General features: G+C 38.8%; 1 long non-coding RNA gene across 3 annotated transcripts in view; it reads left to right on the forward strand.

Annotated features, from left to right (window-relative positions):
• LOC135204320 (uncharacterized) overlaps positions 1-12,500 on the forward strand; it is a 313,217-nt gene that overhangs the window by 277,557 nt on the left and 23,160 nt on the right. The window contains exon 3 of one of the 3 annotated variants that reach the window (XR_010312176.1): positions 12,242-12,372. The exons of the other annotated variants lie outside the window; for them this stretch is intronic. This is a non-coding gene — a long non-coding RNA (uncharacterized LOC135204320). The remainder of the gene's footprint in view (positions 1-12,241; positions 12,373-12,500) is intronic. 3 annotated transcript variants of the gene reach the window in all.

The raw sequence follows: 12,500 nt of genomic DNA on the forward strand, positions 1-12,500 counted from the left end.
TTCAGTTTCCTTCTTGAGCTCTCCCCTCTGTAGCCATTGCCAATTGTCATCGCTGGTTAGTTCTTTAGTTTGTCCTCATGTATTGTCCGTGCATTGGTTTGTTGTGCCAGTCCTCTGTTCTGTCTGTCTTTCTCCTGTCTCTGTATATTTCTGGGTCTTCGTCTACTTTTATTAGTCCTTCTTCCCATGCACTCTTTAGCCACTCGTCTTCACTGGTTTTCAGATATTGCCCAGTGCTCTGTTTTCGATGTTGACGCAGTCCTCTATACTTAGTAGTCTCTCCCTCCTTCCTTTCGTGTTATGTATAGTCTGTCCGTATTTGCTCTTGGGTGTAGTGCTTTGTGTATTGTCATATGTTTCCTGGTTTTCTGGTCTATGCTGCGGAGTTCTGCCTTCGTCCATTCGACTATTTCTGCGCTGTATCTGATTACTGGCACTGCCCATGTGTTTATGGCTTTTATCATATTTCCGGCGTTGAGTTTTGACTTGAGTATCGCCTTGAGTCTCTGCATATATTCTTTCCAGATCGTGTCCTTCATCTCTTGGTGTTTTATATACCCTCCTTCCATTATTCCCAGGTATTTGTATCCTGTCTCATCTATGTGTTTGATGTTGCTCCCATCTGGTAGCTTTATCCCTTCAGTTCTCGTTACTTTGCCTTTTTGTATGTTGACTAAGGCGCATTTTTCTATTCCAAACTCCATCCTGATGTCCCCAGATACAATCCTTACAGTCTGGATTAGGGTATCTATTTCCTTGATGCTCTTACCATACAGCTTGATGTCGTCCATGAACATCAGATGGTTGATTCTGTTGGTTTTTTCTTGAGTTGGTACCCGGCTTCCATCTTCTGTAGTACTTTTGTCATGGGAATCATGGCTACTACGAAGAGTAGTGGGGACAGTGAGTCGCCCTGGAAGATCCCTCTCCTGATATTAACCTCTGCTAGTCTTATTCCAGAGCTTGTAAGTATTGTATTCCAGTTGCGCATTGTATTTTTGAGGAAGCTGATGGTATTTTCCTCTGCCCCATATATTTTCAGGCATTCTATTAGCCATGTGTGTGGTATCATGTCGAAGGCTTTCTTATAGTCTATCCATGCCATGCTTAGGTTGGTTTTCCTTCTCCTACTGTTCTTCATTACCATTTTGTCTATCAGGAGCTGGTCTTTTGTGCCCCTACACTTCCTTCTGCAGCCTTTCTGTTGGTGGGGGATGGTGTTTGTCTCCTCTAGGTAGTTGTATAGCCTTTCACTGATGATACCTGTTAGTAACTTCCACATTATTGGTAGGCAGGTGATAGGCCTGTAGTTACTGGCTATATTTCCCTTACTCTTGTCTTTTTGTACTAAGGATGTTCTTCCTGTGGTCATCCATTTGGGTGCTTGGTGATTTGAGATACAATGCTGGAGTTGTTCTGCTATTCGTGGGTGTAGGGCCTTAAAGTTTTTGAGCCAGTATCCATGGACTTCATCGGGACCTGGGGCTTTCCAGTTTGGCATTTTCTTTAGTTAGTGTCTGACTGTGTCTGTCGTGATCTCTGTGAATCTTTGTTTTATTCTCCCTGTTTCTTCTTCTTTGACTTCCTGGAGCCATGTTGCATGTTTGTTGTGTGATACCGGATTGCTCCATATGTTTTCCCAGAGTCTCTTACTTGGTTCGGCTTCAGGAATTTCTGGGTGGTTGTCTTCCCCTCTTAGTTGGCTGTATAGTCTTTTCTGGTTGGTTCCGAATAGTTTGTTCTGTTGGTATCCCTTATTCCTGTTCATGTACCGTTGGATCTTATGTGCTTTGGCCTTAAGCCTCTGTTTTACATCTTCTATTGTGTTGTTAGTCCCCTCTCTTGTACTTTGTATTTCTCGTTGAGTTCCTCCCTTGTTTTCTTGCTTCTTAGCCTTTTTTCTGCCATCTCTTTCAGTTTACTCAAGTCAGATCTCATCACCATGATTTGTTTTTCCAGGCGCCTTTTCCAAGGAGGTTGCTGTTTTGGTTTCTGTTGGGTTGGTTGTGCTGATGGTGTTGGTGTTCGAATCCCCATCAGTTCTGCTACTAATCTTGCTCCTGCATATGTCAAGTTATTTGTTTCTGTGATACTGGTGGTGTGTATTATGCCCATTATTTCATTGACCTTACTTGTTTTCTCCCTTAATTTCTTGGTGTTGTAGGCTTTCATGGAGGGGATCTTTGTTCTCTCTGTACCTGGCTCCATCCATTGTCTAGTCTTTTCTACCCATTCCGTCCTCTCTGTTACTTCGTCGGTGTTTCTTAGTGTGTCGTTGTTTGATACCTCATCCTCCCTGTCGTCTTCTGTGGCATCGTCTCTCAGTTCGTCTTCGTGTAATTCGTTGTCATGTTATTATTATTATTATTATTATTATTATTATTATTATTATTATTCACAAGACGAACCCTACCTATATTGTATACACAGAAACCTTAAAACTAAGAAAACTATAATGTTGATTTTCCAGTAGTTTAGCGAAACCTGCTAATCACATTCTCTTCCTACAAAATCTTTTGCTTTAAAATCGTGCCATTTCAATTAACCACTTTTTTAAGTGGATTCAGACTGTCCACATTTGCTACTCAGTCTTAATTCATATTTATGTATCCAGTTCATAAAAAGCCCTTTTTTTTTAAATGATAAAAGCTGTTTTCATGATTAAGTTGTTGCTTTGGAACCCACGCCCATGCACGCTACCAACAATCTTTGGTATTCTATAATTTAACTTAAAATCTTATAATCTTTTGGGCACTCATATTCTGTTCCTCGGAAATTCACTGAGAAAAACACGAGCGAACAAGGAAATATGAAAAGAGAGAGAGAGAGAGAGAGGAGAGAGAGAGAGAGAGAAAGAAAGGCTTCCAATGAAAACTAGTTCCATCATTCCACGAATAATAGTTATTGAAAGTATTTTATTTTACGAGCAATGCGTATTGTTGTTTTATGCTCACCTTTCCTACAGTCTAAAACCAACTGTTGCTTGGCAGTTGCTATTAAATTCGGTCGATATTCTCTTAATACGCGGTAGTATCAATATTCATTAACGCAAATAAAAAGTGAGGAATGTATATGTACAGAATGACGAATTACATAAGAGTTAACATTACTTTTAACTATTTTTGTAGTGGGAGATTGACGCACGATTTACAATCCAAGTATAGCACAAGTTTCGAGTCATTCCCACCTACCGCACAGGCAGGAATATGGAGAGGCGCCCTCAGGAAGTCCTTATCGGCGGAAGGGGAGTCTGTTTATTTACCGAACTCGAGGTGGTTCTTTCTGGGTACTTCATCATAAGTACTAATCTGCCGTGGAAGGAAGTCTGGTAACGAAGCCATCTGATCAATGTCCCAAGTTCAGATCCCACCGTCATCTCAAGACTGTACAAGCTGTAAAGATTATATTCCTAACTCTTAACGTACATCAAAATGTTCTAAAATCTATGGTCAAATCGAGCCTTGTTTCACCCACGAAAATTAAAATAAATATGCTATGTTTTATGAGAAATCATTTTTTCTGTACTGTTTAGAGTCCACATTATTCATTATTTACATTTTCATTCTAATATATAAATCATAGATATCCTATCCTAAAATTGCTGCATCTTTAACTCAACGTGAAACACCTCTTTCAGACCTTTTAGGTTCTTCCATAGACCTTCCCTGTCCCCCCAATAACAACAACAACAACAACAAAGTAGTTTGTAGGCCTAGTCCCCAAGTAAGCGAAAAAGACTACAGATAAAAGTTAAAGCAAAATAAAATGCTGAAACCATTCCTTCGCAGAAAGGCAAAGATTCCTCTGGGCTACTCTGTCATCATTGTAACGACCTCACAAGAAAAAAAAAGGACGTGAGACAGCAAATATGCAAATAAAATCCGTCGGTCGACTTCAGCATGAAGAAAATGTATTTATGATAGTCTGTGACGACTACAACACTGCCGTGGGAACTCGGGGAAACACTCATGATGACAGTCCCAGCGCCTCAGTAGCGTGATCGGTATGGTCTTGGCCTGCCACCTCGGTGGCCGCGAGTTCGATTCTCGGGCATTCCACTGAGGGGATGGGAGATGTGTATTTCTGGTGATAGAAGTTCATCACTCTCGACGTGGCTCGGAAGTCACGTAAAGCCGATGGTCCCGTTGCTGAATAACCACTGGTTCCATGCAATGTCGAAACACTGTACAAACAAACAAACTCAGGACAGTCCCAAGTCCGGATTAAAGAGAAGAGTCGAACCTTTCACAGTTCCAGAGGTCTTTTATTCCTTCCACCGTCGGGCTGTGGAACGGTCTCCCTCCTGAGGATGTCGTGCAATTAGAAACGCGAAAGTTCCAGGGAAGTTACTTCTTTCGAACTAACACCGTATTCATTGGAAGCTTGAATTTCAAGTCAGTGGTCCCTTCGGTGGGCCAGTTCCATACGAATATGGTTCGTCTCCTGAATAATAATAATAATAATAATAATAATAATAATAATAATAATAATAATAATAATAATAATAATAATAATAAAAATCCTCATTGTAGCACAAGTCTTCAAATGGAGAAACAAATCCAAAGTTATATAAATGTACTTATATTTAATACTAAAATTCTAGAATTAAATATAGTGCATTTACATAACTGTGGATTTTTTTCTCCATTAATAATAATAATAATAATAATAATAATAATAATAATATAATAATAATAATAATAATAATATAATAATAATTGTCTTAACTTTAATAACGCGGCAAAACCTTGAGTTTGATGTCGAGTGTTCGTGGGTCAAAATGCGCACATACATATGCAATGTTCAAGATGTGTAAAAGGAGAGAGAGAGAGAGAGAGAGAGAGAGAGAGAGAGAGAGAGAGAGAGAGAGAGAGAGAGAGAGAGAACCAGCCTGGCTTTCTAAGGAAGTAAAATGCGAAATGCGAAACCAGGACACACTTAAACAAAAGACTGAATTTCCCACCCAGTCCACCATCTCTCTCTCTCTCTCTCTCTCTCTCTCTCTCTCTCTCTCTCTCTCTCTGTCGACCTAAAGCATCTCAGACCTCATCTCTCATCTGGTACAAAAGACGCTGAGTCACTTTTTTCCGTCCTGCTCAAAGAATGATCACACACTGTTTACGGTTCGCCGGTTATAATGATTTTCTTCTGGCTATCAACCGCGCCGTGGGTATCTCCCGAGACAAGCTCTTGAAATGCACAGAAATGTGCTTTGTGAGCGTCCTCGCGGGCTCGCAATGGTCAGTCAGTAGGGAGGGACGTGGTCACAAGGGGGACTATCAACCCCCTGGTTATGAGATCGAAATGGTAATAGAGCGTCAAGGATGATTCGCGGTTGCACGGTTGAGATATGTTATTGCTTATTAGTATTATCTCTCCCGCTTTAGCGGGCATCACTCGTGAATATTCTCCTATTTTCCTTGTGTCTCTCTTTGGTTTTAAACCTCCAGTTCTGTCAAGCATCCCAGTAACTGCCATAGTTCAGCTATATTTCAATAACAATGGCAGTGAAGATCAAGACCTCCAGTTCCAAGCACACCAGTAATCGCTTCAGTTCAGCTCTATTTCTATAAACCCTAATAATGAAATAGATGTGTTAGAGCCATCATTTCCACTCGTTTAAGCTGAGAAAACGTCATCCCAGAAAGGCTGTAAAACGAAGTCTAGATTTTTACAGTCACTTTGGACTGGGGATTGACAAGGTTGAATGCACCAATCTCAATTTCCTTTTTCCGTTAAGTACCGGATGTTCCATTTTTAAAGATGCAGAGCCCAGTCGGGTATGGCTGGTCAAAACATAAATAGATAAATAAAGAAATAAAAAATTAAATAAAATAAAAAAAACTCGAACCCTAAATAAAATAAAATAAAAAAACTCGAACCCTGTAGAAAAGTATATTCGTATGGACTCCAGTCCCTTGGTTGATTAGCTACTGAAATGACTTGGGAAATACTAGAGAATGAAGAAAGTTCCAAATTCTAGGATAAAAGTTGACCGTGAAGCCTGTAATTGTCAGATTTAATGTTACCAGGGACATACCATGCAGAAGATATTAACTTTATTCTATAAAATCAACACATTATTATTATTAATATATTATTATTATTATTATTATTATTATTATTATTATTATTATTATTATTATTATTATTATTATTATTGTTATTCAGAAGATGTCCCCTTATTCATATGGAACAAGCCCACCACTGGGCCCATTGACTCAAAATTAAAGCTCTTCAAGAATATGATGTTTTCAAGAATATGCTGTTTTCAAGAATATGATGTTCTCAAGAATATGATGTTTTCAAGAATATGATGTTTTCAAGAATATGATGTTCATTCGAAAGGAGTAACAGATGGTAAAGGGAAATACAGGAAGAGATTATTTATCTATTAAAAAGACAGAGAAATAAACAAAGCAATAAACAAATAATAATGTAAGTCAATTCTAAACAGTCACAGACGTTTATTTAACTAGCTAGAGAGACTATGTGAAATACTATCTAGACTTCGTTTTAACCTTTCTGAGATGACCCTTTTATTATTATTTTTTTTTTTAGCTTAAACGAGTCGAAATGATATCTTGAAAAATGAGGTCTAACCAATTCCTTTTGGTGTTTATAGAAATATTACCTGAACTGAAGCACTCTGCCTCTCTAGAGCAAACCTGAATTCAGTAAATGCAACTGACGATAAGAAGACAAAACCTCTTGTCGATCAGGTCAGTGACCCTGCCAATCCATGTTATCGCGCGGCACCAACATGACCCTGCTGCGGGAAAACAACACATGTTGATCAGGCATTTGAACTCTGACCTCGAAGCTCGACCTTTGTGCTCACGGCAGGAGCCGTGGGGGGGATGGGGTGTGGGACCACTATGCTCTTGGGATAATCAGAAGCACCTTGGCCGAGCCAGAAGGGGAAAGGATGAGCAGAAGACTGCGCATGCGTAGTTGAGTTTAGTTGAGCAAATAGCGCATGCGCAGTAAAGTTTAGTTAAGCAAATAGCGCATGCGCAGTAAAGTTTAGTTAAGCAAATAGCGCATGCGCAGTGGAGTTTAATTAAGCAACTAGCGCATGCGCAATGGTGTTTAGTTAAGCAAAGCAATACATACACACGAATACTGTGAGAATTTATTGAATGAACTCAACATAATCAAGAGAAGATTATACATATATATAATATGTACGTAAGTTTTTTTTTTTTTTTTTTTTTTGCACTTTTGATAAGTAGACGATAGTGAGGAATGTCTCTTGCGTAGGTGGCTTGTCATTCTTTTGTTTGTTTTCCTCTAGAGCGACTCAAAATGGTGATAATATATATATATATATATATATATATATATAATATATATATATATATATATATATATCACACGAATGACAAACAAAATCATTACGCCCAGCCAAACCATTTATTTCCTAGTTCGTGGAAGGGCGAACGAGAGACAACCAAACACACAGAAGCACAGACAGAAAGACAGACAGACGAACGAACGAACGCGAAATCAGGTGAATGTGAATAACCGGAGAGACCATCGACATTCTGTGCACACTTGCGGACCCAGCGAAACATCCATTATTATTGCTGCTGCTGCTGCCGCCGTTGATTCTGTTCTGGGGGTCTCGTGACGTCATCATCACCGCCACCACCTCGTGACGTCATCACCGCCGCTACCACCTCGTGACGTCACCGACTGCTACTGCTGCTGCTACGACTATGATGCCCCTCCTGACGATGGCAACGCCCTCCGGCTCCGCTCAGCTGGTTGGCAGGTTCGGTGTTGCTGAGGATGTAGGCTGTCGCCGTAGAGTATTCTTTCTCTCTCTCTCTCTCTCTCTCTCTCTCTCTCTCTCTCTCGTGGCTTTTTCTTTATGCTTTATCAAGATAATGGCCTGCCATAGAGATTTGCTCTCTCTCTTCTCTCTCTCTCTCTCTCTCGTCTCTCTCTGACTTTTGCTTTAACATTATTCGGTATATATAATATATATAGTATATATCTATATATATATATATATATATAATATATATATATATATATACATATATAAATTATATATATATATATTTTATATATATATATATAGATATATAGACTATATATACATATACATATATATACACATAATATATATGTAAATAATATATATGATATATATTATAGTATTGATACATATATAAGCATGCTGTAATAAATACCTTGAAATTCATGGGAACTTATTTATGAAATAAATGCCGTATTTGCCATAATGTAACCCTCCTCAGTATATTCGCAACTAAGATGAATGGCCTCTCAATCTGTCTATCTCATTCCCACCTTAAAATTTTTTTTTAATAATTTTTTTTTTTAATCTTGATATAAATAATAGAAATGTCTCCAGTTCTAATGCTAGATAGAAAGTGCAGTCATGTACGAAGTTTTTATTTGAGGTAGAGTGACGTATTTGCAGAGAGACGACAACTTTCTTTTCTCTCTCTCTCTCTCTCTCTCTCTCTCTCTCTCTCTCTCTCTCTCTCTCTCTCTCTCGGGGGCGGCTGCCTGGAAAACTACGTAAACTTCAAGAACTTCGAAAATGAAAAAGTAAAACATTAATTACGAGAACTGTGAAAATAAAGGAAAATTACAAGAACTACGGAAATGAAAAGATAATTACGAGACCTAGGAAAAGAAAGAAAAATTACAAGAACTGCGAGAATTAAAAAGATAATTACAAGAACTACGAAACTAAAAAAATATACAAGAACTACGAAAACTACAATAAGTACGGAAATTACAAGAACTGCAAAACTATTGAAAAGTGCAAAATACATCAACTTCGGAAACCACGAAGCTGCGAAAATTATAAGTACAAAAAACAGCGGAAGCTGCAAAAACTATAAAATAACAAACACTGAAAAAAATGATTCGACAAAAAAAAAAAAAAATAATGCGGAAACTAAAAAAACGAAAACTAAAAAAAACTATTCTACAAAATAGTACGGAAACTGCAAAAACTACAAAAAAACGAAACCTAAAAAATACAATTCTACAAAAACTACAGCCAATAACAAAATAATCATAAAAAAAAGATATACGCACATCTACATCGCTAAATTCAACTACATAATGACCACGATACTTAATGACTACATAAACAGTAGCCGCACTTGTTTTTATGCAAAGATTCTATTTCGAGAAATACGAGGAAAGACCCCCTGTGGGGGGATGAGGGAGGGAGGGGGGAGGAAGAGGAGGCGTGGTCTGGGACGAGTGCATAGTGACAGGTAATTGGCCCCGTCGACATTTGATCTGCAGGTAAGAAACGCACCTGGGCGATACTGTCCCTAATTCCCGTTTTCTTTGCGAAACTTCCGGTGTGGGCTTCTTAAGTCACTGATCTCCGCTCTTGCGGGGCCCGAGTCGTCATCCGCTATTCGCTAACCCCGTTATATTAGAAAGTACGTCTCCGTTCGTCGCCCAGTCGTAGGAGACACTCGAAAAATGAAGCTCGCGTTCAGAAGCGGCTTTTTCGGAGACTTGGGACGATTTGCGCTTTATGGATTTGCTAGTTTCGACCCTGCCGTCGAAATGAACCGGAAAGTTATAAATTTCTGCGCGGCTAACGAGGTATAATACCGTTAACCACGTGTTTTGACTCTGAGGTAAAAATGGCTGGCGTTTGGCGTGCGGTATAACGTTGAATTGCTTACGTTCATAAACCTATACGGAGATTGCGAAACGGTTCCTCTGGTTCGTGATATTTCTTCAAACAGTTTTGCATAAATATGCATATATAAACACTCCCCAGGATCTATACGTATATAACATACATCCAGAGCAAGAGAATACTTATTGAAATAACTAAATCATACTCATAACTCATCGAAGTGCAATGGCGAATATCGAGTTAAGAGTGTCTGAGGTCATTGACACTTTTTTGGGAGAGGTCAAAGCACGCGCTCTCGCAAAAGTCTACGGGTTCCCGTCGCCTTCTTTCGGCAGAGTGCACTCACCTTTGTGGTCAAAAGAAAATATCGGGTTTTTTTTTCTTTCAGTTCTTTTTTTTTTAGGGGGCGGGGCGGGGGTGGGGGGTGGGGGGATTTGGTGGCATTGTCTGCTGCTGCTGCTGCTGCTGCATTGCTCTGTTGCCTGACTTCTCAGCTATGTGAGCTATGCCTACGCATGAATATATATATATATATATATATATATATATATAAGGATATATATATAGATATATATAATTATATATTTATCTATATATATAATATATAAAATGTGCATGGTGTCCATAAAGTCCCAGTGCCACCCTGAGCAATAAATACTTATAATGGTACTGGAACTTACGGACACCTTGTATGTGTGTGTATATATCTATTATATATATATATATATATATATATAATATATATATATATTATATATATATCCCTGTATAAATGAAATAATGACAAAATATTAAAATAAGAGAGATTTCTAGCTCTTGCATAATCTCCTCTCCTGAATCGATTTTCATATCAGAAAAAATATTGATTTAATCAGTCAAATTCTCGAGTAGCGTCTCATTTTTCTATTCATGAATTCGACATTCTCCCCCGAGTGACTTGTTTCTTAGAACCGCGAACTCGAGTGCAAATTTGGGTTCAGTTCTGCTGAGTTTCCGATTCAAGGGCGAAACTATCTACAGCTGTCTCATGAAACTTGCTGTTTTACGAATTATTAATTTAGAAAGTATGATTTTATTAGTCATGAGGAAAAATTCTTAGGTATTCCTTCTGGTGCACCTCTCGTCAGTTTCGTATGCTTGTTATACGTATACCTCTGCTAGAAAAATAATACACATTCTACTAGGTCTCTCTCTGGGTGTCCTGTAGGGAGAACGAACTCCCTCATTCTCTCTCTCCTAAGCAGAACGCTTGGCATTTGGGCAGCGTGCCTCGTCAGTGCCCTTAAGTGAAGCACTCTTGTTGCATGACTACTGCTGCTGTCTTTCAAGATCTTGAGTCTTACCGATGACGCCTCTCACGCTCTCAAAATAGACAAGTGTCAGTGTCAGCAGCTAGTGTAATGCGCCCCGCCCCGCCCCCCTCGAGAACTCCACGCCTTTACTCCACTGGAATATAAGGGAGTGGTTCAGGAAACTATTCGCAAAGGACGTCTTGTTGGGATCCGTGATGTTCTAGTATTTCTCTCCGAAAATAACAAATTCTCGACGACTGAGGATAGACATTCTTCCATTAATCCTCGTGGAAAGCTATAATGATTTTTTTCTCGAGAACTCAATCTCCATCATTCATGTCTCTTTAACGTGCATTAGCGCTTGCAATAGAACGCTTAGGGCTGTTGCAAGTTTTTTAGATATATATTCTTGCTTTAGGACTATTTTATAGGCTACTCAAGTTTCATGGCAAAGTTTGTTCATTTTTTTTTTTACCAGCCGTATAGTTTATGGAATCTGTTAATGTGACGCTATAATGGCTGCCTGTGTTTTCATGGGCAGAGATGATTCTGAGTGTAAAAGCTTTGGGCTTATTTCTTGTGTTACAGCAATTTTGTAAACGGCCGTTTTGAGATCTTATAAGATATTTTATTTTATTCAAATTTTTTTTTTTGCCCTACGCCTTAGAGTATGTGATTCCAAGTCTCCTAGCTCTCAGAATACCTTTAGAATACTTCGCCCTGATTTTGACCCAGTACGGTCAGTTTAAGTATTACCAGTTACATTAATCATTTCTTTGATTAACATATTCGCTCTGGTGAAATTTAGGTTAACGGAGTGTGCACAGGGCACTTCTGCTCACTCGGAAATCGAACTTGAGACATTCCGCTGGGGAGGGTAACTCCTGTCCACTGAGACACATGAACCTGGAAATTTTTTTTTTTTATATATATGTGTCTGTATGTAGATATATATATATATACCTAATATATATATATATATATATATATATATATATACGTATATATATAAAGTATATATATATATATTATATATATATATATATATATATATATATATAGATTTGTTTCTGATATCAGAAAACGGTTCGTATCCCAATAACTATATTATTCTTTCTCAACCAAAATATCTTCAAAGAATACTTCCACTTCTTCAGGAAGCTATGAAATCGAAAAAGTAATACGCGTCCTCACTAAAAAGCAACGTACCAAAGAATATTAAAAAGAAAGCTGTGAAAAAAAAATGAAAGAATGACGTGGCATTGTACTGTAGCAGCCAAGGTCTTCTTCTCCTCCGCAGGACCTCGGTAGCGGAAGGTGTTCCCTGCTCTCCGTAGGACCTCGGTAGCAGAGACGTAGACACGGCAAGAGTTGCGGAGGAGAGGAGGTTAGGGCGTGGGAGGAGGAGGAGGAGGAGGAGCAGTTAAGCAGGTAAGCAGAGAGGAGGAGAGGAGGCGGCCGGGTGTTTGTTGAAGAACATATGACCTCAAGTTCAACAGCCGGCCAGTGCCTACTGCGGGCGGGGGTTTCTTTCTGCCAATGGCACGGAAGTAGAAGAA

Source organism: Macrobrachium nipponense, chromosome 44 (assembly GCF_015104395.2).
Source record: "Macrobrachium nipponense isolate FS-2020 chromosome 44, ASM1510439v2, whole genome shotgun sequence".
In the NCBI taxonomy this organism is placed as follows: Eukaryota; Metazoa; Arthropoda; class Malacostraca; order Decapoda; family Palaemonidae; genus Macrobrachium; species Macrobrachium nipponense.